The sequence below is a fragment of the Marmota monax genome, unplaced genomic scaffold, assembly GCF_021218885.2.
Source record: "Marmota monax isolate L192 unplaced genomic scaffold, Marmota_monax_Labrador192_F-V1.1 WCK01_AAM20220418_F8-fsc00210, whole genome shotgun sequence".
Classification (NCBI taxonomy): Eukaryota; Metazoa; Chordata; class Mammalia; order Rodentia; family Sciuridae; genus Marmota; species Marmota monax.
Genome location: NW_026695248.1, coordinates 2,423,074 through 2,448,728, shown reverse-complemented (window position 1 = coordinate 2,448,728; position 25,655 = coordinate 2,423,074). Strand labels below are relative to the sequence as shown.

Sequence of the window (25,655 nt, the reverse complement as noted above, 5' to 3'; positions counted from 1 at the left end):
TTGGCTTTGGGTACATTTCAAAGGGATTTTTCTTTTCCTACGTGAGCATTTCAACATTGAGGAAGGGGTGGTCAGTTTGTCAGTCCGAAGCAAAATATTACCTCTCTCTCTCTCCTATTGATGCTCATCCTGTGTAGGGAAAAAATACATATATATATATATATATATATATATATATATATATATATATTGCAGTGGTACTTTACACTGAGCTACACTCCAGCCTTTTTTTAAAATACTTTTTTAGTTGATGGACTTTCATCTTTATTTATTTATATATGATGCTGAGAACCGAACCCAGTGCTTCACACATGCTAGGCAAGCGCTCTACCACTGAGCCACAGCCCCTTCCCGCCCACCCCAGCCCTTTTTATTTTGAGACACGGTCTCACCAGGTTGCTTAGGTCACACTTAAAGCAATTCTCCCTTGCATTTTCTATATGTCTCCTCCATTATTCTGTCTGTAAAATATTATCTGGCCAGAGGATGCCATGGAGTTGCCCTGAACCTGTTCTGATTCTGGGGGCTGCCTGGTGTATAAACTTGTTCCTGGATCCATTAAACTCAAAAGTCCTAATAGGCTCCAGGACTACTCACTTCCATCTGGTCCACTCTGGCCTTGCATTGGTGCAGCTAGAATGGCCAAGGAAGCATACAATCCACTGACTCATCTTGCTTTAATATTTTTTTTAGGGGGAGGAGGTACCCGAGAATGAACTCAGGGGGCACTTGACCACTGAGCCACATCTCCAGCCCTATTTTGTATTTTATTTAGACAAGGGTCTCACTGAGTTGCTGAGTCTGGCTTTGAATTCACGACTCTGCCTCAGCCTCCCTAGCCGCTGGGATTACAGGCATGCACCACCGTAACCAGCTCATCTTGCTTTAAATTATAAATCACACACCTCCAGTGGACTCTCCAAACTCCACTGCCCTGTCCTGTTTCCCTTTGCCCCAGAGAACTGTTTTGCACTTGTCTCTCTTTTCAAAATCCTAATTCCTTCTTCTCCCTGTTTGCTGAAGATGATCTTGAACTTTATTACATGGAGATGAGAGAAGCATTCAGAAGGAAACCTCCCCAGGCTCCCTGTGCCAACTCCTCTGTCCATGTGAACATAAACCCATTGACCTCAGGGTCTTCCAGCCTTGGTTGTCTGTGGTCCTGAGAAAGGACACCGCCTGATACTGAAATCTTGGGCCTCCTCCCCAGTGCTGATCCCATAACAAGGACAAGGCTTTGAGAAGAAGGAAAACAGAGTTGGATTGCTGTGTTAGCAAAGGAGAAAGGCAATGGCTCACATCACAGAGGCTGTTATTCTAGGGGTAACGCAGACTTTTAAAAAGGGGATGCAACGGCTGTTTTTCAGGTCTCAATCTCAGTAGATCTAATTAATGTTCAACTTATATCTGAAGAGCCGCCCTTCCAATTCCAGGTCCACAGTTTGTCTACTCTTGTAGACAGTGAGTGCAACGTGAGAGAACCCAGCTTAGGACAGGGAGAATATGAGTCTTGCCCATCTCACAGCTGGGGAGGGAGGAAGGAGAACAATGTCAGTTTGAGAATAAGCTGCCAGCAGCCAGCACTAAGGTTTTATGTTGAAAGCGTAAAGTGGACCCTTCTCACAGGAAAGGGACCTGATCCATGCCCACTTTGTGCACTGGGCCCTCCCCCTCTGTTGTCCCCAGTGGGACTCCATGTTAGCAGTTGTTCCTACCTATCCCTCATATCCCCTGTGAGTGTCCCCTCTTTTCTCATGGACATATTGAACATACTGAAAAACAGTCCTGCCTTCTATAATGACAGTTGGGTCAATGATAGAGTCTTGGGTGGTGGTCGTCCCATAAGATTGTAATGAATCTGAGCCCATCAGATTATGATTTGAACCTGATTTGAATGGCTGGCTGAAATGTCACCTAGTGATGTCAAAGCCATCCTAACGTTGGCACTGCTCCTGTGTCTGCTGGTGTACATACACCTCCTGTGCTGCCGGTCATGTAAAGTGTAGCCCGTAGAGTCGTGTCCAGTGTATAATACTCCATGATGATAATAACTGTCACTGGTTATCTGTTTACCACACTCTGCGTGTTAGGCTTGTTTCAGAGCATACTCCTTCTACTTATATTTTTAAAAAGCACTTTGAGCAGTAAGCCATCTTACATTGACCATGTCTTGTGACAGCTTCAAGTGGCCACTTGGAGAGACTGACCTGTACCATCTAGGTTTGTGTCAGTACATGCTCTGACGTTAGCGCAACAAAATGGCCTTGTTCCATCTTCACTGCGCATGACCCTGTCTCCAGTGTTAGAGGAAAGCCCTCCCTTGACCCCAGGTTTCCCTCCAGTTACTGCCGCGTTCCCTGGGCCCCTGGCAGCAGAGTTCCTGGCCCAGCCAGCTCATTACCTCCACCCACCCTCTCAACTCACTTGAGTCAGGCTTTTGTTCACCCATTGAATAGGCCTTTGTTGCGGTCACCCTTGACCTCCAGGATGGTCATCCAGTAACTCCCTCTGTCTGCACATTTCCTGGTTCTCAGTAGATCTCACCACCCGCCTTCCCCTCCGCTGTGAAACCCTCCTTTGCTTGGCTCTTTACTTTCATGACTCCCCACCTCCCTGGCCGTTCCTTTGCCCCATGCCTGGGTCCCTTTTCTATTCCTCAACTCTGAGCTCAGGATTTGATAATGTCTCCATTCTCAGCCCTCTTCTCTCTCTACACCCTCCTCTTGGGGGACCTCAGTGGGTCCTAGGGCTGTAAACGCTGTCTCCACTTGTAGAAGGCTTTGGAATTGAAACCTCCACCATCGGAGTCTCCACTGTACTCCAGACTCCTAGACGGGACATCCTGCTGCATGCAGATGCCTGTGAGCAAGTCCTGGCACCCTCAGACTCCGCTCCTGCCCAACCTCGGGAGTGGGGCCTCCAGAGTCTCAGCTGGCAGCTGCTGTGACTCTCCCCGGCCCTATTTGCCTCCATCTCCCAACCAAACACCAACTGAAGGCTGTGCTCAGTCAGGAGAGGGAGGGCGGGAGAGAGGGAGGAAGGAAGGACCTAGAATTCTGAGTATCAAAATATCAACCCCTCCCTGGTCTGGCTCCCCAAATTCACAAGGGAACAAGGGTACCTGAAATGCAGAACACAAATTCAGCCCCCTTCCTGGTGTGTTCAAGGGAAAGTGCCTCTTATGATTTTGAATTCTATATGCATTAACTTTCTGCCACACTGGATTTTTGTATTATAAATATTGCACATGTTCCTCAATGTTTCTTAGGCTTCCTTACTTCAGAGAGATAATAAAATACTACAAAAGACATGATTATAATAGAGTTATAAGAGCATTAAACTATAGCACCGTTAGAAATTTCATGTAAAAAAATGTTTCAATTTTGTGGCTGTTGGAGTTTGAGTAACTAACAGCATGTTCTTATATTTATCATGGTAATCTTCATTAAGAAAGAGACTAAGACAGATAAAATTTGTTAAAGCAAATTCTGAAGCTACTTCTATGTAGCTTTAGTGGATTAAAAATAGATAAATGTTTCCAGTTGCTGAGAAACTCATAATGGACAAAAGAACAAATTTTTTTTTTTTCACATTCAAACTAGAACATCCACAAAACATCCCCATGGTTACTTGGTACTTCTTAGGTTTAGAATTCTTTTTCTACCAGTTTCTGCTCTCAAATATTATATTCTAGGGGGGTAGGCGTTGAACTAAATCATGTAGGTGTATGACACAAACCTGAGGCATATTTCTAAGAGATGAACAAAATTTATGCCAACAGTGCCAATCAATTGAAAGTAGTTCTATTTTTAAAAATAAACAATATAGAAAAATGCAGAGAAGTGTGTCTCCTTTCCCCCTATTCCCTGGACATAATTGCACACCTTGTAATGCAGAGATGCGTTCATTTAAATAGGCTAATGTGCTTATATTCCCACACACATACTCTGGGGCTCTCTTCAGATGACTGAACAACTTGGATAACTGAGGTTCTGTAGAACCCAAGGTTTCCCTGTCCACCCGTGTCCATCTCTCCTTACATTTACATGTGATTCTATCTCTGGTTCTAGAACAGAACATCTGGGCCCATATTTTGGCTCAAACACTCACTAGTAGTGTAATCTTAGACTTGGCTTCTCTGGTTCCCCGCTTCCCATCTGTAAAATGGAGGTGATAATAATAGCACCTACCTTGCAGAAACACTGATGACCATTGACTGAGTTAATACACAATCATCAGCACTAAAAGATTCCATCCATGTTGGCTGTTATAATCATTTGCATCAATTGCCTCCCCTCCCCTCATCCTTACAAGGTAGATTACGGAGATATATACAACCCAGCATGAGGACTAAGGGGTTATTCAGTAGGAAACACTGAGGAGCCAGGAGTGGGGTCATTACTCAAAACACATGCACCAACCAGTGTCTTACCAGAGAGACATGAGAACTTGGCTCCCAGCTTCCCACGAAACAAAGGATGCTCCGTCAGTTTCAAGATTCACAATGTCTCTAAGCAAAAACAATCAATTTGATCATGGGAAACAGGTTTCCCATGTCTATGTGGTTTAAATTTCCATCTCCCTCCTAGAAGGGTTTTAGAAAGAGACGGCAGAGAAAGAATCAGCCTGACTACATCTCACAATGAGGGATTTAAGCCACATCTGTTTCTGTTTAAAATAAACCCAGGTGGCAGTTCTTAGCCAAACCTGTGAACCGTAAACCTGGAGAGGAGAAAGCCAGTCTTAGGCTGAGCTCAGAGGCCCTAGCGCTTGATATGAAGCTATGATAGTATGCCTAACTTTGACATCCACATTTTGGGCCTGAGCAATCTGCCAGGTACCTCCTGAAAGGCCAGGATTGAGTAATGCAAGGTGGAAAGTTTAGGCAAAGTTCAGGTGGCTCCAGAGACGTGTTCTGGCAAAAGACAGGATAATATGCAGCCTGATTGTAGGAGTCCATTTCTCATCACTGTAACAAAATACTTGAAGCTGAATATTTTTATTAGGAAAAGAGGTTTACTTGGCTGACAGTTTTGGAGGCTGAAAATCCAAACAGCATGGTACCAGCTCTGGTCAGTGGAAGCCCGATGGTGAATGGCGTCTTGTTAGGAGTGCAGGAGAGTGGTCACATGGGGAGACAGGAAGCCAGGAGAGCCTCAAGAACCAGGCTTGCTCTTCAACCAGGTCACTCTCACAGGGACTCAGTGGGGTTCCATGGAACTACTTAATCCCTTCCTAGGGGCTCTCCCCCTGTGACTTGATCACCTTGCACTGGGCTTCCTCTCAATAGTTCCAACACAGGAACCCTTGGGGGGTGGGAGGGACAGACCAATCCAAACCAGAGCACTAGTTAAAGGAATTCTAAAAGGAAAAGCACAGGGAGGCTAACAACTGAGAGTCTGGGGCAGCAGGCTGGATTTCAGCAGGAAGGGAGACAGGCCTCAGGTAAGCCTGCTGTCCTCCTGTCCTAAGAGCTAGCGCCTGGCTCGAGGCCAGCTTTAGATCAGAATGGTAGGAGTGTAACGGAAGGCTTGGTCCTTGTCCCCGATGCCAACTCAATGATAAGAAAGAGGAAAAAGAAGTTTTATTGCTTTGCTAGCAAAGGGGAAACCCAGGGGACTCCAGTCCCAGAGGCTGTGATTCTGCCCATCAGCAGGAACAGGGGCATTTTCAAGGACCTACGTTCCAGGTGTGCCCTGGCAGGGGGTCCCAAGGTGCCCCGATGGTGTGTTAGGATTCACTTATTAAGTTGGGAGCTATTCACTTCCTAGATCCTCGGGTAGACATCTCCTTCCTGTGGATCACAGACAACTCCAGGTAATCTTGTTCCCGCCCCCAGGTTAGGGAGGTGAGAGGGAGAGGAGGAAAAGGAAAACAGGTCCCTTTTAAAAATAAGCCTCAGAGCTATATTCAAAGATGAAGTGGACCGCTGTCACAGAAAGGGTCACAGAAGACATGTCTCTGAAGAAGGATCTGAGGGGTTCCCAAAGAGAAGGTGGGTCTTGACTCAGGGTCAGCTGGGTTCTTGGCATTCATGGTGGAAAAGAACCGCAGCCTGCACCAGTCAAAAGCATATGCAAAGGTTTATTTAGGAAAGTAGATGCATATTCAGGGGAGAACGGGAATGCGAGCCATCTCCAGGGGGACAGCAACCCGTTGGTGTGGAGTGTTAGTACTTATGTCAGGGCTGGTGCTAGGGGCACCAGTAGAAGGCCCTGCGCTGGGCTTTGCCTGCACGTCAGGAGGGCATGGGTCGAGGGCATGTCGCTTCTGAGCTGCAGTTGTTCCTGGGTCCTGCACTTCAGCAGCTCAACTTACGGGTGTGTCCTTTGAGAGTCTCTTTATCCCAAACCCCTGTCTCAGTGGGAACCAGGAAGCTGTTACTGACATTTCATTATCAACATTTCAAACCTCCTGGCACAAAAGGCTTCTGAAGTTCACCAAAATGTCACAGTTCTTTCCTTGGATAGGATGTCAGGTATCATACAGATTCCACCACGGATGGCTTTTTGACACACATAATTTGGAGAAATGAATGACTAATGCAGTTTATTTGCTGAAAAATATCTAGCAGGAGAGTCATAAAACAGAAGGAGAAAGAAACAGCATTATCGCAGAAATATGGAGACACAGAGTCTGCTCTTTGTATCCAGAGGTCCCACCTTCACGGTTCAGTCAACAGCGAACTGAAGATGTGTTTTTAAAAATGGTGTCTGTAAGGATCACAGGCAGAATATTTTTCTTGTCATTATTTTCTAAAAAGTGCTATAGAACAACTATAAAATCCAGAAGAAAATCCCCGTATGAGGCAACTTTCAGGGAACATTTCAAAATGGAGTCGGGCGGCTCCTGGAGGAGCCAGGCCTCCTCACATGTTTGGCTGCTGCCTGGGACGTGAACTCTTGAACCAGCTTGAGAAAGGACACTGGAACGCAGACTTCTGAGTTGGCCTAGACCTGAAGAGCTCTTGGCATCTTCTATTGGAGGTCGCAGCTGTAACTGACACAAATGACAAATGAACTGTTCATCCAGAGACAGTCCCAACAATCAATCACGGACAAGGAATGACGTACAGTCCAGCATTAGGACAGCTTCTCTTTACCGGTCACCTTTATTTTTATGTAACTCGTGGTCCCTAGCTTCCATCCCTCCTTCCGCTTCCTGCTCTCTTTTTGGAACTGGGGATTGAACCCAGGGGTGCTTTACCACCGAGCCACATCCCCAGCCCTTTTTATTTTTTTATTTTGAGACAGTGTCTCACTAAGTTGCTGCGGGCCTGGCTTCACTAAGTTGCTGAAGCTGACCTCAAACTTGTAATCCTCCTGCCTCAGCCTCCTGGGTCACTGGGTCTCCTTCCCTTTAAAAGTTCTGTACAATCTGAGTTTCTTGGGAGCACTCATTCGGAGTTGTTTAAATCTGAATGTTCCCAAATTGCTAGTTTCAGACCCCAAATAAAGTTCTTTCATAATTTCTGAGTCTGAATTGATTGGTACAACTGTCGACATAAAATACGCTATATTAACTATTATAAGTAATCCAGAGATGATTTACAGCATGAAGTAGAATGTGCTCAGGTTAATATGCAAATATTTTGCCATTTCATATGAGGAAGTTGAGCAAATAAAGAAATTTATTCTAAAATCTCCATTTGGTTCATATTAGCTGTTTAAAGTTTTCTCTAATTTATGATACTTATATCAATCAGTCTTTAGGTATGGAGAATTCTACTTGAACAATAAAAAAATCAAGATGAGGTTCCTGCAAAATTTGGCAGATTGTCACTGAAGATAAAAGAAAGGCATAAAAGTTTCCAAAGTAAGAATGACTCTAAAATTGGCCAGACATATCTGGAAAAGAATCAAACTTCTTGAAATAAAAATACAATTATTGAAAATTTTAAAACATATGAAACTTATTAAATGAGATATCTGAAGAGAGAATTTGTACACTTAGAAGAGCTTAGGATGTTATCAAGAATGGCACACAGGGAGATTAAAAGGAGATTGAGAACCACACAGACCCAGCAGCTTGGGAGGATGAGGCAGGAAGATTGGGATTCAAGGCTAGCCTCAGCAATGTTGAGGTGCTAAGCAACTCAGTGAGCCCCTGTTTCTAAATGAAATACAAAATAGGGCTGGGATGTGGCTCAGTGGTTGAGTGCCCCTGTGTTCAATTCCTGGTAACTCCCCCCACCCCAAAAAAGAACCATGCAGAAAGGGATAAGAAAGCCCAACATATTTCTAATATATATTTTATAATAGAGAGAGGATGTTGGGGCCACTCAGAGAAGTAGGATGGAACCCCACCCCAAATCCGCTTCAGAGGTTGATCCCATACACACTAAAAAGGTAGGAAACGTTTTTACTCACATAGTGGGGCTCTCAGGGGGACAGCAAGGCAGGCATCCCCAGCTATCTGAAAAAAAAAAAGTTTTGTGAGAACAAGAAAAGGATACTGACTTGATATTTTGCAGGTGGTTAGGGTGGGGTGGGGATTCTTGTGAGCAGGTAGGTATAAGAGAGGGGAGTTTTCAGGCTCTTGTCTGCTTGCCCAGGTGTGGGCCAAAATGGAAAGAGGGAAAGGTAAAGACTTAAAAGTAGATATCAAAAATGAGTTAGGCTGGTCACGGTGGCCCACGCCTGTAATCCCAGCGGCTCAGGAAGCTGAGGCAGGAGGATCTCAAGTTCAAAGCCAGCCTCAGCAAGTTAGCAAGGTCCTAAGCAACTTAACAAGACCCCTGTCTCTAAATAAAATATAAAAGAGGGCTGGGAATGTGGCTCAGGGATTAAGCACTCCAGATGTAATCCCTGGTACCCCCCCCCCCAGAAAAAAAAGAGTTGGGCTCTGTATTGTAAGGGAGGAAAAAATATTCAGAAAGATAAGGCTGACAACTTGTCCAAATTAGGAACGAACACTCTAATGCTGGCAGCACAGTGGTCTTGAGTGGGACAATAGAAATCTACACACGGGGACCCTGCACTAATTACTAGGCCCTAAGGTGCCAGATGTCCTCTAGTCGCCCTCAGACTCTCCATCCACGGTCCCACAGTCTTGCTTTTACCATGAGGGCTGGAAGACTGAAAACTACCTTTCCCATTTCCCAAATCCCACACCTGCTGGGTTCTAACTAGATTGCGATCATCTAAAATGGGGCAGATAGAGGCACCACTCTGCCTTGGGTGCTTCCTCTAAGCATTTTGGAGGCCTCCGTGGGCGCAGCAGAGACCCACAGCAGCACCAGGGAGAGCACAGGCCTGTGGGCTCCAGCCCCAGGGTGGAAGCAGCTTCTGACCACGGGTAAGGGCACGTTGCCCCTTGGCCTCTTCATCTCCTCTAAGGCGTTGTGAGCAGTCCCTGGACAACTCCTTTTTCTCTTGGAATATCTATACCAATGCTATCCTATAAAACTTTCTACAATGACGAATAGATCCTCTGTGATTCCTACCCAATAAGCTGTCATCACTGAGTACTTAAATATGGCTGGGTGCCTGAAGAAGTGAACTTTTTGTCTTATTTAACTTAAAATTGGATTTCAGTAACCATTCCTGTCTGCGGGCTTCTGGATTGGATAGCACAGTTTTGGTTTTGTTTGCTTTTGTTTTTGTGGGGGCAGTTGTTTGGGTTTTTGTTTTTTACCAGGGTTTGAATCCAGGAGCACTTTAGTACTGATCCACATCCCCAGCCCTTTTTTTAGTTTTCATTTTGAGGCAGGCTCTTGCTAAGTTGCTTAGGGCCTTGCTCCGTTGCTGGGTCTGGCTTTGAGCTTGCCATCTTGCTGCCTCGGCCTCCTGAGCTGTAGGGATTACGAGCATGTGCCACCTCACCTGGTCAACAGCACAGTTTTAATAAAACACAGTCATGGGTTAGTAAGAAGTAGAGGCTGGGAAGGCTCCCTTGCTGAGTCAAAAAATGTACCCAAGCTGAAAGGGGGAGACGTGTCAACAACTAAAGAGAAAGTCTCTATTAGTCAACAGGAGAATCCTAACAGACCCCGCCCCAGGGCTAGCTCCCTAGGTCAGGTTTCCCAGCATGCACTTAGCTCAGTGCCCAGGACGGGGTCCTGCGTATTGCAGGCAGAAACCCATGTTAGAGAGACTTGAGAGGATGGTTTGCCCTTGACACCTGTCCAGGCAAAAGCCTGAGTCCCACTTGTCTTTGTCACCTGAACCTAATGCCTGTGCCACTGGAAGAAAAGGCTGGAATTAAAGAGGCGGGGATAGTGTCAGTGTAGGCATTTACGGCCAGGCAGACTGGGGGGTTTGTGGGGTGAGGGTGGGAGTTGAGAGGCAGCTAACTATTAAAGTGCTTTGAATGTCTCATGCATTTAATGCTTGAGATGAAAGAGACTACCACTTCTCATTTGCCATCCCAGACGAGTCTGGTAGCTCAGTAGAGGACTTACAGCCGTCCTTTACAACAAACCAAATTAATCGCTGTGCTTGACATTTCCATTTTGCTAGGAAAATGACTCAGATGTCTCCCTATCGCTTTGTTCTAGCATTGTGAAGATTCAATAAGAAAATGTGTTTAGCTCCCTTTGTGACAGAAGAAAATTCCACTCGAACAAATCACATCAAAATCAGAAGCTTTCTCAATACTCTTACATCTAATTTCTGTACAATTCAAACCAACAAAGTTAGTTTTTCTCCTAAGGGCTTAAGATAAAAATCACTTTTCAAAACAAGGATGGATCATTTGTTTTACTTCTTTCAATTTGTATATTTTTTTAACTTAGTGAAGACGAGAGAAGCAGAAACAGGACACCCCGGCTCCCTGCTCTGACAGCTGATGAGGGCTTGATGGAGGCACTGCAGGGCTGGAGCCAGGCACGGGGACTTGTGGCATTGAGTTCTCTAGAGAACACAGGGCAGCAGAGCTCCCGGGTGGCTGGATCTAAGTAAAGGTCAAAGGATTTATGAACCGAGCAGAGCCAACACTTGGGAAGGTCCCAGGGGTCCAAAGGAGGCAGCGGGGTGTGTTCTTCCTAAACCAACACATCAGTGATGTAGCAGCTTTCCCCAGAGTCCCGGGCCAATGCGTACTGTAACCCTAAATAGCATGAAGCAGGGTGACTAGACTCCCTGGGGGCCATTCTCCTTCAAATTCTTGGATATTTTGCAAATAAAATAAAAGCTGGAAATTTAGAAGAAAGGTAAGTGCTGTCTTTCACTAATCAATAGGCAGCTAATTTAGTCAAATATTTCCATGTTTATTCATTCAGGCATCTAAAGAACACGTATTGAGTCCCTCTCGTGTTCTAGAACCAGTGGTAGGTGGACAGCATCCATAGATGAAGAAAATACTAGCACCTACCTTTGAGGTACTTGCTCTTGAATAGGCAGACTCAAATGAATAAGTTTAATCAAACATAATGTTGGCTGCACCAGTTAGCACTTGATGTATAATAAACCACTCCCAAATTTAGTGGCTTAAAACAACCACCATTTTTAGGTAACTCATGGTCCTGAGGATTAGCTGGATAGCGCTAAGCCAACCCGACTCATCTCTGCTGAGCTCCTGCATGGAACTTGTGGGCAGCTGGCAGGTTAGCGAGACACTTTCCTGTGATCTCTGCTGTTTTAGCCAGCTCATTCACTGCTGTGACTAAAAGACCTGACAAGAACAACTTTAGAGAGGAAGAGTTTATTTTGGGGCTCATGGTTTCAGAGATCTCAGTGCACAGACAGCCAGCTTCATAACTTGGGGCTTGAGGTGAGGTTTAACATCATGGTGGAAGAGTGTGGAGGAGGGAAGGGCCTCACTTGGTGATCAGAAAGCAGAGAGAGAGAGAGACTCCACTTACCAAGTACAAAATATACACCCATAGCCATGCCCCCAACACCCACCTCCTCCAGCCCCACCCTACCCACATTTGTTACCACTCAGTTAACCCTGATCAGGGGATTAATGTACTGACCGGCTTAAGGCTCTCATAACCTAGACATTTCACCCCTGAATGTTCTTGCATTATTTCAGACATGAGCTTTTGAGGGCCACCTTATATCCAATCCATAACATTGCCTTAGTCTTTTTTTTTTCTTTCTGTTACTATAACAGAATACCTGAGACTGAGTAATGGATAAAGGATACAAGTTTACTTTGGCTCATGGTTCTGTAGGCTGGGAATTCTAAGAGCACAGTGCTGCCATCTGCTCAGCATCTGGTGAGGGTCTTCCTGCTGAGTCACAGCATGTGGAGGGTATCACAGGGCAAGACAGAGCAAGTGTGCCAGAGAGAGTTCACTGTAACAAAACCACTCCCCCAGTAACCCAGTAGTCCATGAATGGCCGTCTGCATGAATTGCCCCCCCCAGAATTCCCACCTCCGAACAACACTAACAGATGACTTTGGAGATTAAGTTGCCAACACATGAATTCAGAGGGACAAAAATTCAAATCACAGCACCCTCACTCCCATATTTGATGATTGGCAGGCCCAACCAAGGAGATGGGAGTGAGAGATTAGGCCATGTGTCGCTCTCCACGCCTGGACTTCTTCACCCGGGAGTGACATCTCTCTGAAAAGCAACAGGAGACGAAGCCCAGTGCCGGCACATATCCCAGGCAGCTGCTGTGCCACGATTCTGCTGATTTTGCACCTGCTAAAGGAATTCCTGGGACCTGCCTAGAATCAGTGTCGGGTAAGATGAGGGGAATGGAGGGAGAAACTTCCCAGGGTAAAGGAAATAATTTGGGGCCATTTTGGTACTTCCAAACATGGGCTGTCATGAAAAGCTGTAGGGGGCGGAGATGAAGGAGCAGTTGCTCCTCTTGGGGCATCGGAGGCGGAAGACAGCAGACACTTCCTACAGGAGGTGGTACTACAGAGAGAGGTGGCAGGTCGGCAGTGTTGACCAGACACTGACATCACAGGGAGATGCCGAATGCCCAATGGCACCAAGGAGGAAGGCCAGGGATGCTGTGAGTGAGAAGGGACCTGGGTGGGGGTGGTCAAGGCTGGAGAGCAGGGACAGATGCGCCGCCTCCTGAGCCATGCACTTGGGAGCCATGGAGGTGGGTTAGCAAGCAAAGCGTAGAAGTCGAATCTGGGTTTTAGAAAATTCCATCTAATCAGACGACCAGAGCCTCTCACAAATTAATGCGTCAAACAGTTTCACCACTTTGAAATGATCCCGAATGCCTACACGGTTTGCTGTGTGAATCATACAGGGAAACTCCCCCCTTGGAAGTAGACGTCAGACACCATGAGTGACAACCTGAACTGAGTCCTCCCACCCCTTCAGAATGTTTGTCACCCTTATCAGACCCCCTTGGCTCTAGGAGGGTCACTAACCTCTACCCTGGACTTCAAAACTCAGGAGCTCAGCAGGCAGTGTGAGATCTGGGGCCACAGCAGGCTGCTCTCTGTTGACCGCCTGCCTGAATCCTGAGAGCTCAGGCTGGGTGTGAGGTGTCCCCCAAAAGCTCACGTGTGAGACAATGTGAGAACATTCAGAGGTGAAGTGACTGGATTATGAGAGCCTCCATCCAATTAGTGCACCAACCCCCTGATAGGGATTAACCAAGTGGCATTTAAAGGCGGGTAGGGTGGGGCTGAAGAGGTGGGCACTGGGTGTGCCTTTAGGGTATACATTTTGTATCTGGGGGGCAGAGTCTCTTTTTGCCTCCTGATCATCATGTGAGCTGCTTCCCTCTGCCAACTTCTTCCACCACGATGTTCTGCCTCACCCCGAGCCCCAAGGAATGGAGCCAGCTGTCTATGGACAGAGACCCCTGAAACCGTGAGCCCCCAATAAACTTTTTCTCCTCTAAAACTGTTCTGGTCCGGTCTTTTAGTCACAGAAGCAGAAAAGCTGGCAAAACACTGGGTGACCCCAGTGTTAGTGTTAGCCTTGGAGTTTTGAAGCTTGTTCTACCCCCAACCCTGGACTGCCCCCTGCAAGGCAGGACCTCACACGTCAATGCATGTCCAATGTGGTGGTCAAGTACCCTGTCCTGTGAATACTTGCCTCCAGGTTCACCTCGGCCTTTAATTAGATGGTCACTTCAGCAGAGGCCTGCTTTCCACTGAAACCCAGCAGCTGGACTTCCATCATTTTGGAACCCACTTACTAGGTGGTTAAGGTACCTCCTCTACTGAGTGTGTTCCCTGTGAGATTCAGGGACACTATCCTACCCCTCCTTAAACACTGTGTAGCTAAGGAAAAGTTTCTCTTTGTACAGCAGTAAACTGTGATCTGTGAAACCACAATTTGGTCATTTTCTTATTGCCATCACTGCACACATGCACAGACAAAAAAGCCAAAACCTGACCCAGTTTTCATGTTGACTGAGATGAAAGCCGGTGGGCAACCCGCAGCACTGAGTTCTGAGGAGTGGATTCATGGATGGACAGAGAAGGTAGGATTAGTTTGGAATTAGTATCATGATTTTTTTTAAAGCACAGAAATACTGGTAATTTTTAAAAGATGTACTTAGGATTATTTTAGTCTTCTAAAAAAATTGAAATAATTCAAATGACTGCTTCATTTGAAAGTTGAGACCTCCCTAGAGGTTACATTAACATTTATAATACAAAGCTGACATTCAGCCTTCTCCCCCGGCTGCTCCTCTGGAGAAAAATCTTCCAAGGCCTCTTGTTACTGAGGCAAATCAGATCATCCCTGTGTCCTCCTGGCCCTCCCTGGGCTTTTTTTTTCCTTTTGATATGAGAATGGAATCCAGGGGTGCTCTACCACTGAACTACATCCCCAGCCCTTTTTATTTTTTGAGACAGGGTCTTGCTGAGTTGCTGAGGTTGGCCTTGAACAGGCAATCCTCCTGCCTCAGCCTTCTAAGTAGCTGGGACAACCGGCCTGGGGAGCATGCCTGGCCACCCTGGGCTTCTTGATGGGGACAGTGTGAAAGGTGGGAGGCAGAAACGAGCCCTAGGCCTAGAAGGGAGAATCACCGAGGAGGCAAATGTCTCTGCCCCAATGCCTGTCCCTCTGATCACTTTTTTCCCCCCAGTGTTGGAGGTTGAACCCAGGGCCTCACACATGCTAGGCAAGTACTCTACCATGAGCCCCTGACCTTTCTGACCTGAATGAAAATATTCTGAGATAGGATTTGGGGATACAGAGAAGGAAAATGAGTTTCAAAAGAGAAGTGTCCATGAACTATTGGAATGCAGAAAATACTAATGAGCTGTTGGAATATAAAGCAAACAATTGTAAGTAACCTGTGCCCTTGACCTTGCCCTTTCCCTGCACAAAGTAACACTAGGGCATGCAACGTGCAAGCTAGAAAAATGGGGGCAAAATTGTGTTACTCCACCCTGACTCCACCTCTAGTCCAGCCTCTAGGCACTGTCCCTGTATAAATAAGATTAACACCCCAGATCAAGTGGCTGTTGTCTGTCAGACAACAGAGATGCAGATTCTCAGGTCCCACTTTAGACCTACAGAATCAAAATATCTAGGGTGGGACATTTTCATTCTGCAGTCTGAATTGTAATCAGAGTATTTGGATGCCTCATCCAGTTTGAGAATGACTGATGTATGGGGTTGATGCCCATGGAAGGACCTCTCCCTAGGCTTGTACAAATGTCTCTCTCTCTCTCTCTCTCTCTCTCTCTCTCTCTCTCTCTCTCTCTCCAGCCTTCTCCCTTGACTGTGCATTCTGGCTTTCCTAAATAAATGTCTGTGCCCCTACTAACATGTGCTGAAATTATTTTCCATCACGTACATCAAGAACCTCAGTGACTTGAGTCCCCCGGCCCCGAATTCCTCGGGACCCCATCCTGCAGATGTCTCTTCTCCACTGATACTTCTTCCTTGTCCTCTGGAGTCAAATTCTGTTCCCTTCCGCAGGTTGTTTCAAGATTTCACAAGCATGCAATCACCTGGGATCTCATTAAACTGCAGTGTTCAAGTGTCTGCAGGTGTAACCAGGTCCCACCGGAGGTCCTGCTCCAGGTCCTCCATCCTAATTGAGCAGCAAGATCAATAATTCTGAATATTGGCTGCCCGTTAGGATCTCCTGGAAAGGTTAAAAATGTACAGTTCTCTCTGAGCATCTGTGGGGGATTGGTTCCAGGACCCCACCAAAGATACCAGAATCTGCAGATGCTCGGTTCCCTTATATAAAATGATGTGGCATTTGCCTATAAACTCTTGAAATCCTCCTATTATATACTTCGAATTATCTCTAGGTTGCTTATAACACCTAACACCATGCCCACACACCACTTCACTACCGTGTATTCTACATAGGATTCAGCATGCAACAACAGATTCAAGTTTTGCTATGGGGAACTTTCCGGAATTATTTCTGAGTATTTTCAATCCCTGCTTGGTTGATTCCTTGAATGCAGAACCTGCTGATATTGAGGGTCAACTCTACAGTGTCTGGAATTCAACCCCAACAGATTATGATTTATTTGGCTTGGGATAAGGCCTGACATTATTATTTTTTTAAATTTCTCAGCCAGTATTAATGAGCAGATAGGGCTGAAAGCCATGATTCCCGAGCTCGTCATCCTCAACTATGACACTTTCTTCCCTAATCTCACTTCTTGGAAAGATTTTACACTAGAAGACAGAGAGACTTTTTCCAGGGATCTGGGCCTCTGATAGATCAGTGAACAAGGAACAAAGTATAAAAGAATACATACTAGTGTTATGCAGATTAAACAATGAAAACAAAGGCATTTGATGGCTGTTGTAGTCCCTCCTGATCAGTTGAACCATCTAAGGTCACAGATGAATGTGCAAATGTCATGTGGGCCCCTGAACCAAAGGAGGCTGGGCTGGTAGTCAGAAGACCTCTACCCCCTTCTTGGTTCCAACTGCTTCACAGTGAAGATCAATGATAATTTAAAAGTTTGTAGGCCTCAAAAGGCCAGGCCTGTCTACAACAGTATTTGCTACAGGGCTGGCTTCCGCAGGCCTGAAGAGAAGTGGCTCTTCTTCCCACGCCAGGAGCACCAGGACATCTTTTGCCTACATTACAACAGTGGTTCTCAAAGTGTGGTCCCCGAAGAAACAGCAAGAACATCACCTGAGAATTTGTTAGAAATGCAGATTCTCAGGCCCCATTTTAGACCCACAGAATCAAAACGTCTAGGGTGGGACATATTCTTTCTGCAGTCTGAATTGTAATCAGGGGATTTGGATGCCTCTTCCAGTTTGAGAATGACTGATGTGTGGGGTTGGAGCCCGTGGCAGGACCTCTCCCTAGGTTTGTGCAAATGTCATGTGGGCCCCCAGAACCAAATCCCCCAAAACAAGTGGCCCCAGGTGACTCATTTGTGAGATTAGAGATGAACTATTAATATCCAGGGGCATTTCCTCCATCTCTTCTGTGACTCCTGTCTACCTTAGGACAAGCCCAGGAAACCCTAGCTTCATGCTCAGCCTCAGAGAAGATACTTCGGGTCCTGTTGCAAGATGACTTCTACCCAGAAGGGTCTAGAGGGGTCACAGGGTGGCCTGGCTCCAAGCTTTTCCCGCCCATTTCTCTAGACCTCTCTCTCAGTGTTGTATTCTCCTCAGAGCTCACATGTCTTCTTGGTAAAGTCCAGGGCAGCAGCCCCTGCCTCTTGTGATGACATGTGTATTGCAAGAGGCTTCAAAGAACAGTCCCCAGACCAGAAACATCATGTTATCTTGGAACTTGTGAGAATGCAAGTTCTCAGGACCCATCCCTGCAGGACTGGAGACTGCATTTAACAAACCCTCGGGATTCTGATGAACAGCATATTTGAGAACCACTATGTTTGAGACCTCTTGGGCCCAGAGCCCTTATTTTCACTGCCTTCAAACCTACATTTCTCAGATGAGAAAACCGAGGTGTAGAGACAGGTTAGAGACAGGTCTCCGAAGGTCCCACAGCTAGTAAGGAGCAGAACTAGGACTGGCTTCACATCCCACACGCTTGAACTCTACCCTAAGTTGTCTTTAATTTTCTTCATTTTTTAACTTGGATTGAATTAGAAATTCTCCATGACATGCACACATCTTTGACATAATAAAATTGATTTCTAAATTTGCCCACATCCTTACTGAATATTTTGACTTTGTACTTTATAATCTGCCAATTTAAGGGTATGAAATGAGATTTTGATGTCTGAGCAAATTTCAGAAGCGTATATTTAGATAGAGCTCCAATTGTAAGAGAGAAAGATGGTAGAAGTCATCAGTGGAATGAATTTCCAATCAAGGCATTGCATGTGGCCATAGATGGGGGTTGGTGATTTGGGGAGAGGGACTTCTTTGCCCTTCTTGAATCTCACCTGATACATGGCTGTCTTTCCCTGAGTGAGCCAGCTACACAGATGACACCCTATTAATGAAGTGATTGCCAGACAGCGGACATGTCCATTTATTTCTCACTTGGTCTTCATAGCAACCCCCAGTTTTCCAAGTGAAAAAATGGAGATCCCTGATTTGAGTGTCCTAATCAGGTGACACAGACAGCTGAAGCCACAGGTTCTGCCTCGATGCTGATGAGCGTCTGGGAAATGGTTGAATTATTCAAATTTTGTTTCTCTCCTCTTTTTGCTAGGAAAGCTGCTGTACATGGCAGAAGGAAGATTGGTTCCTCATAAGACCTTTATGGTCCTTCTGGCAAGGGGGATGCTCCCACAGGGGTCCCCCTACTGACTTACCTGGACCCACTGGCCACTGAGGTCGTGGGACCCTGGCATCCTCCAGGCGAGGGGCTGATTAGATCTGTATCCATCTCAGGTGGATGCAAACTGATGCCCAGGTGTGCTACGCAGGCCCCTTGAGGGAGCATCCCCGGAAGGAGACGCTAATAAAGGTAAGGAGCCCAGGGCTAGAGATGAACATCTCCACCCTGCTTGGTTTCTGTGAATGAAGGTGGGCTCCTTTTTGCTAAGTCAATGCAAGCCGGAGGCTCCTGGTGATGGGAACATGTTCTAGATTTTCACTCATAAACCCAGTATGCCTGCTCTTGTTCTGGTAACAGATATGCTTTGCTCGGTACAAACATTGGTTTGACAGTCCAAAAAAGAGTGAGAAGACTTCAAAGCTGTGTGTGGTGATACTAACCAGTTTCTTGGAGCAATAGGAAAACAAGACATTCTTCCCCTTGTATTTCTGTACTTTGAAGTTTCCTATCATGAACATGTGTCCTTCTTAGAGTGAGAAATGACATAACAAGTTAAACTCCCAGCAAGAGGGACATTAGTGAGTGGAACATAGGGACCATAGGGCACAGGAATTCAGCACCCTGTGAATCCAGTGAGATTCATCCCCCAAATAATTTCAATAGTGTTCTTCTAAAGTTCTTGCAGAAGTGTCAAGGCCACGCACCCTAACACACCCTGACACACCCTTCCACCCCTTTTCTTTCTGTTCTGTCAACTCCCAAGGCTATGAGCGGGGACTGGGTTTCACCAACAACTGGAATCCGAGTGGTCAGTCAGACCCTGCCCTGGCCCGGGCACCCTCCACAGCACACCCTTTGAAAGACAAAGGAGTAACACCAAAGCCTTTACCCTTGCCTCTGCCTGTAGATGCACCCCATCCTACCTGCCCAGCCTCCGGTGCCCTGTCCTTGTGGCTGACAGGGTGGGCCTGTCCCTGGGCTGACCCCTGCTTTATGCTCGCAGCAACTGTATTCCAGGAAATATGAAAACACGCCTGACAGGAAAGACCCATGGAAGTTCTGCTCAGTGTTTTCCAGGAATGGTGCAGGCGCATCACGCACAGGAGATCCCAGACGTCTGGTGAGAGGCAGGTGGAGGAGAAAGTACCGTAAAATGCATTATGTCAGGAAGATCACCCAAGAGGAGGCGGGACCCTCTGTGGCTGGCCCACTGGATCTTCTCTCCAGTTCACTCTTTTCCGAGGGGGGGCAGAGGAAGAGAGTCATTTAGTTATTTAGTCTCCATTTCCTTCTTGCTGGTGTGGCTACACATGTCCTGGTAGATGGAGGAATGGAAGAACCAGCTTGCAGGACACCAAGGTTCTACAGAGCCCCAATCAGGGCTGTTGGAGGTGACCTGAGCCACCCAGGGGAGAAGCAGTGAAGGCCCAGGGAGGGGGACCGTGGAGGGAGAAGGCGGTGGGGCAGGAATGCCTGTGTCCTGCAGAGACCCATTGGAGTCTCCCCTGGACACCTTTGCATACTTCCTCTTGCGTCTACAATGTTAAATGCTGCTTTCCTCTCTCTGTCTGGTAGTCCCTCGATGGCAGTAAAGTCTCCTTCAGTAAACATTTGGGCCAAATGTTTACTGAAGGAGACTTTACTGGTCTCTCTATCAGCTATGTCCCTTTGTGTCCAGAAGCCAAGAGGAACAAAGCCTCCCGAGCAGGCCTGGATATCCCCACAGCCACATCCGTGCCTATCCGAGGAGGGAAAGCTACGTGCAGAGAATGGACTTGGAGAAAACCGAGTGGCTGCCAGCTTCAGTGCCTCTTGTCCCAAGTGCTGGAACTGGCCAGCAACATGGCCCTGCAAGCCAAGATGAGCAAGTGAGTGTACCCTAGATGGAGTCTGGTCCAGTCCATCCAGGATGCACAGGGATGTGGAGTTCAACCGGCTGTGCTCCTGGGTGCTCATCTCCAACATCCCTCCTGTGTTGGTCAGTTCTGCATTGCTGTAACAAATGCTTGAGACAATCAACTTATAAAGTCAAAGCATTGTTTTTGCTTATCCTTCTGGAGGTTCTAGTCAAAGCCAGGCAGACCCATTCCTTTTAGGCTCCCGGTGAGGGTTATGGTGGGGAGCACATGATAGACAAAACAGCTCACCTCATAACTACAGGGGCCGGGGGAGGGGAAAAAGAATGGGGTCCTACAATCCCCTTCAATGACCCAATGACCTAGACAACTCCCACTAGACCCCACCTCTTAAGGGTTCCAGCACCTCCCAATAGCACACCCTTGGGTTGCCTTACCTCATGCACCTTTAGGGGGCCCTTAAGTTCCAAACTCTAGCAACTCCAGAGCTCATTCCCAATAATGTGGTGAAGAAATCCTGTCCTGGGAGGTTTGATTTGGGGATTATAAGGCTCCTGGACATGTTCAGTGTCTCACAGACCCTGCCTCAATTTAGGTATGTATCATGCTATAATTGGACATGACTAGACGTCTGGTGAGAGGCAGGTGGAGGAGAAAGTACCATAAAATGCATTATGTCATGAAGATCACCCAAGAGGAGGCGGGACCCTCTGTGGCTGGCCCACTGGATCTTCTCTGCAGTTCACTCTTTTCTGAGGGGGGCAGAGGAAGAGAGTCATTTAAAACTGTCAGTTTGGGCTGGGGATGTGGCTCAAGCGGTAGCGCACTCGCCTGGCGTGTGTGCGGCCCAGGTTCGATCCTCAGCACCACATACAAACAAAGATGTTGTGTCTGCCAAAAACTAAAAAATAAATATTAAAAAATTCTCTCTAATAAAAAATAATAAAACTGTCAGTTTGCTGATTCTAATTGCAAACACTGGTGGATTTGAACCTATTACTTACAAGGGTAATCCCATGAGACAGTAAATAGGAAATTTTCTCTTGTATACTTTGTGTTCTTTTCAGAGCCAAAAGACCACTGTTGTACATGCAAAACCAGGAATAGATAGGCACCTAGCACATCATGATTGTGTTCATGCTGGTTCTTTGGTGGGGGGTGCTGGCATCAAACTATGTGGGGCGTGTTGTAAGGAATTGTCCATCAGAGGCCATCTGGACTTAGCTCCAGACTCTTGGGAACTGACAGTGCCCAGCCTGCCTCTGCCCACTCTCTGATCTAGGATGTGGGACCCTTTGCAATTCTGTGTGGCACCTGGTTCTCAAGGTTTTTCAAATATGCTATGATATGGCTCATAGCAACTGTGTGAAATGGCAGGTATTTTTTTTTTTATTCAGTTCCTGCTCCTGCAGTTGAGGACAAGAAATGAGGGCTTGGGAGGGCTGATTCAGGGACTTCTAAACCTAACATAGGGCTATCTTCACCACATGACTCTGTCACAAAAGTTCCCTGAGAAATCTGTTATTGGCATAAATTTTCATGAAGACAGAAACAGGATATGTGTGGGTTCTGTTTGTTTTTGAGAATCTAGATTTCATTTTTTAATAATGAACACAGCCTCCTTCGTCATGCTAAATGATTCCAGAAGCTTCCAGAACGCTTAATAGTTCATTATTAAACTCTGGGAAACGAACACAAAGATTTATTACAACATAAAATATCAAGAGATGTCATGATAGATGGAAGGGAAGAAGATCATTTCAATGATTCCATTGTAGAGTTCATTGTTTCTTATACTTACTTTAGGCTCAAATGACCCATCTTCTTCCAGTTTCCCAAGGTGACATCTAAGGAGGCGGGACCCTCTGTGGCTGGTCCACTGGATCTTCCCTCTAGTTGGCTCTTTTCTGAGGGGGACAGAGGAAGAGAGTCATTTAGAACTGCCAAGTTTGCTGGGGAGGCTCCGTTTCCTTCTTACTGGTTGGCTACACATGTCCTGGTAGATGGAGGAATGGAAGAACTAGCTTACAGATTCTTTCTCAAATACATGTACATTAAAGGTGAATTTCCCTTTGCTACATTTTTGATCTAGAATGTTCCCCAAAGACCCATGTGTTAAAAACTGGGTCCCCAGCTGTGGCACTATTGGAGGTGGTGGGACCTTTAAGAGGCGGGACCTAGTGGGAGGAGGTTAGGTCATTGGAGGTGTGCCCTTGAAGGGGATATTGGGACTCCTGTTCTCTCTTCTCTCTTCTCACTTCTTGGCCACCACGATGTGAGGAGCTCCTACCCCACATGCTCCCACCATGATGTGCTGTGCCACTACAGGCCCAAGCAACAGGATCAAGTGATATAGATGGAACCTTCTGCAGCTGTGAGTCCAGATAGATGTTTCCTCCTTTTGATTTGTTTATCACAGGCATGTTAACATGCCCCCTCATCAGGGGGTGAGCTGTGTCCCACAAACGTTTGCAGTTGGCCAATAGTGTTGCTCGGTCAGCTGTACCTTGACTGGGGGTGTTTCCATGTACCTCATCTATTCATCATTTAAACACAGGCATTGACGTCTCCAATTTTGACGGTGGATTTGTTTCTTGTTCTTTCAGCTCTGTCAACTTTTGCTTGACATGTCCTGACAGTCTGCTGTTAGGGACATTGTTGGCACCGTTGTCTTACTGGAGCATTTGTCATGATGTGACCCTGTTTTAATGCTGCTCTTTATCTTTGATATTTTAACTTGCTCTGAAGTCTGTTTTGTCTGAAATGAACATACTGCGGCCTTCGTTCAATTAGTATTAGCGTGGTTTGTCTCTCTCCATTTCCTTATTTCTAAGTTAAGTCTTTACATTTAAATTGGGTGTCTTATAGACAGCCTGTATTTGGGTCTTGATTTCTTATTCAGTCTGGCAATCTGTCTTTTGACTGATGTGATTCACATTTAGAATGATCATCAGTTGAGTTGGATTAATGTCTACCAAGGTTGTGGCTGTTTTCTTTCATTGCATAAGTTCTTTGTTTTCATGTTTCCCTTTCTTTTTTTTCTTCCTTTCTTTCTTTGGTCTTAAAAAAATGCATTATAATAAAATACACAGCATATAACATAAAACTTAGGGGTTTTTTTTTAGCATTTTTAAGGACTTTTATCTTCTAATCTCTACTTCCTTCCAATTCTGCATCCACAAACCCCGAAGAACAAGCCCAGTAAGAGATCCTCAGGGATTTTTAACTCAGAATCCACTTGGTGGCCGGAGGGCAGGTGAAAAATGGCAATCACAGCATCGTACTGTTCCCCAGACATGAGGATATGCAGTGGAGTAAAAACTGACTTCCTCTAGCTCTGGTTTTGGGGGAACCTTCCTTTGACCCCCTTATGTTGACCTTTCTCACAGGTCCTTTGTGTTCTCAGGTTTGCACCCCACCTCAAGTAAATTCCCTTTTGCCAAATTATACATGTGTGATAAGGTTAATTAGCTTCCAATGGCATTTATATTCTTAGGAGCAAAGCTTTAATTCAAGGAACTTTTGTCTTCCAGCAAGCCTAGGAATGGCACTGAGGTATTATCCAAAGAAATTAGACCCTGGAGGTATCCACCCAGCCAAGAGATTGATACGGAGGATTCTGCCTAAGGTACCTCAGGGATGCATAAACTAGAATTAGGAAATCATGTTAAGGGAACAATCACTGAGCTCCTCCTGCCTGTGATCCATAGAAATAAAGCTTCTTAACTCTGAAAGGATGGCTCAGTACTTGGCCTTAGGGAGACAGCTTCTGCAAGTTGCTAAATGACTGGTCAAATTCACTTTCATCTCTGTCACCTCCCATAGCCTTAGTGAGATCACTCTATTTTTTAACTCGAATGAGATGCTAAAGATGCTGGAGATTCGTGTTTGTCTTAATTTACAGAAACCCCCCTAGGAATTAATACAAAGAAGTCTCTGAGCGAGGACACCATGAGTTAGGTGCAGCTACGGATAAAGTTCAGAGCTCCATTTTATCTTTTAAATCCTCGAGGGGTCTAGCCATTTCAAAGGTCAACCTAAAAACAATTACATACATTAAACACTTAGGGATGTGGTCCTAATTTAGGACCAAGCTGCTCCTAATTGAGGAATGAGTTTCTGCCAAGTATTATTCTACATCCTTTACAAACATATCTAATCTTTGCAGTTATTCCACAAAATCAGATGATCTGAGCTGTCTGAGCCTATGAAGGAATTGAGGCACAGTGACATCTGAGTCCACGCCACCGTTACGCAGACCTATGTTCCAAAACACGTCTTCTGAGGCTCAATATGGGATCTTACCAGTCTAGTGCCCTATCTTTCTTATGGGTTGGGGGGGGGGACACATTATTTTCTTTCAGATTAATCAGACACTAACCCTGACACTATTTTTCAATTATAAACTACTGTTTTATTTCTGTTTTCTTAGTACATGAACACAGCTTTACATTGCGTCAGATCATTTCTTAGGATTGTGATGAGAACTGAAACTATTAGTTTCATTCCAAAATAAAAACAGAAGCTGTGTGTTGTGGCAAATACCTGTAATCCCAGTGATTCCAGAGGCTGAGGCAGGAGGATCGTGAGTTCAAAGCCAGCCTCAACAATGGCAAGGAGCTAAGCAACTCTGAGATCCTGTCTCTAAATAAAATACAAAATAGGGCTGGGAATGTGGCTCAGTGATTGAGTACCCCTGAGTTCAATCCCTGGTACAAAAAAAAAAAAAAAAAAGTACTGTTGCAAGCAAGAAGGCCAATGCTCACCACTTAACAGCTGGACAGTGATGGAGCTCTTTAGCTCTGCCTTTACTCTCTCAGGGCACGTATGTTGCACTGCATCACATTTCCTACAGGTGCAGTTGGTACTTACTTTAGTAATGGAGGCACCTTGATTTAATTCAAGCAAATAGCCCTGAAAATGACACTGTTGTTCATAACAGCTGAAACGGAACTCTCTCCCCCAGATTCAGCCATAGAAGCATCTGAATGTAGCTCTGAGGCTGTGTTAATCTATGGCCAAATGGTGCTGAACAAACAGGCAACTTATCTGAGCCTGTGTCTGTGTGTCTGTGTGTGCTAAGCACTGAACCCAGGGCCACACATTATACTAAGCAAGTGCTCTATCACTGAGCTCTAGCCCAAGCCCTATCTGATTTTTCCAAAGACCAAGTAGATGTAAAGCACCTTAAAGTGCCTTAGTACATTTGCCATTTTTATGTTTT

At 45.8% G+C, this 25,655-nt stretch overlaps 1 long non-coding RNA gene across 4 annotated transcripts in view; it reads left to right on the top strand.

The window, feature by feature from the left end:
• Positions 1–21,376, top strand: part of LOC124090034 (uncharacterized) — a 33,039-nt gene extending 11,663 nt beyond the window's left edge. The window contains exons 3-7 of one of the 4 annotated variants that reach the window (XR_006850927.2): positions 12,434–12,640; positions 18,689–18,764; positions 19,339–19,695; positions 20,254–20,443; positions 21,027–21,376. This is a non-coding gene — a long non-coding RNA (uncharacterized LOC124090034). Of the gene's footprint in view, positions 1–12,433; positions 12,641–18,688; positions 18,765–19,338; positions 19,696–20,233; positions 20,444–21,026 lie in introns of all 4 variants that reach the window. The other 3 variants (XR_006850928.2, XR_006850930.2, XR_009226494.1) reach the window with 3 other exon arrangements.
• The last annotated feature ends 4,279 nt before the right edge of the window (positions 21,377–25,655 follow it).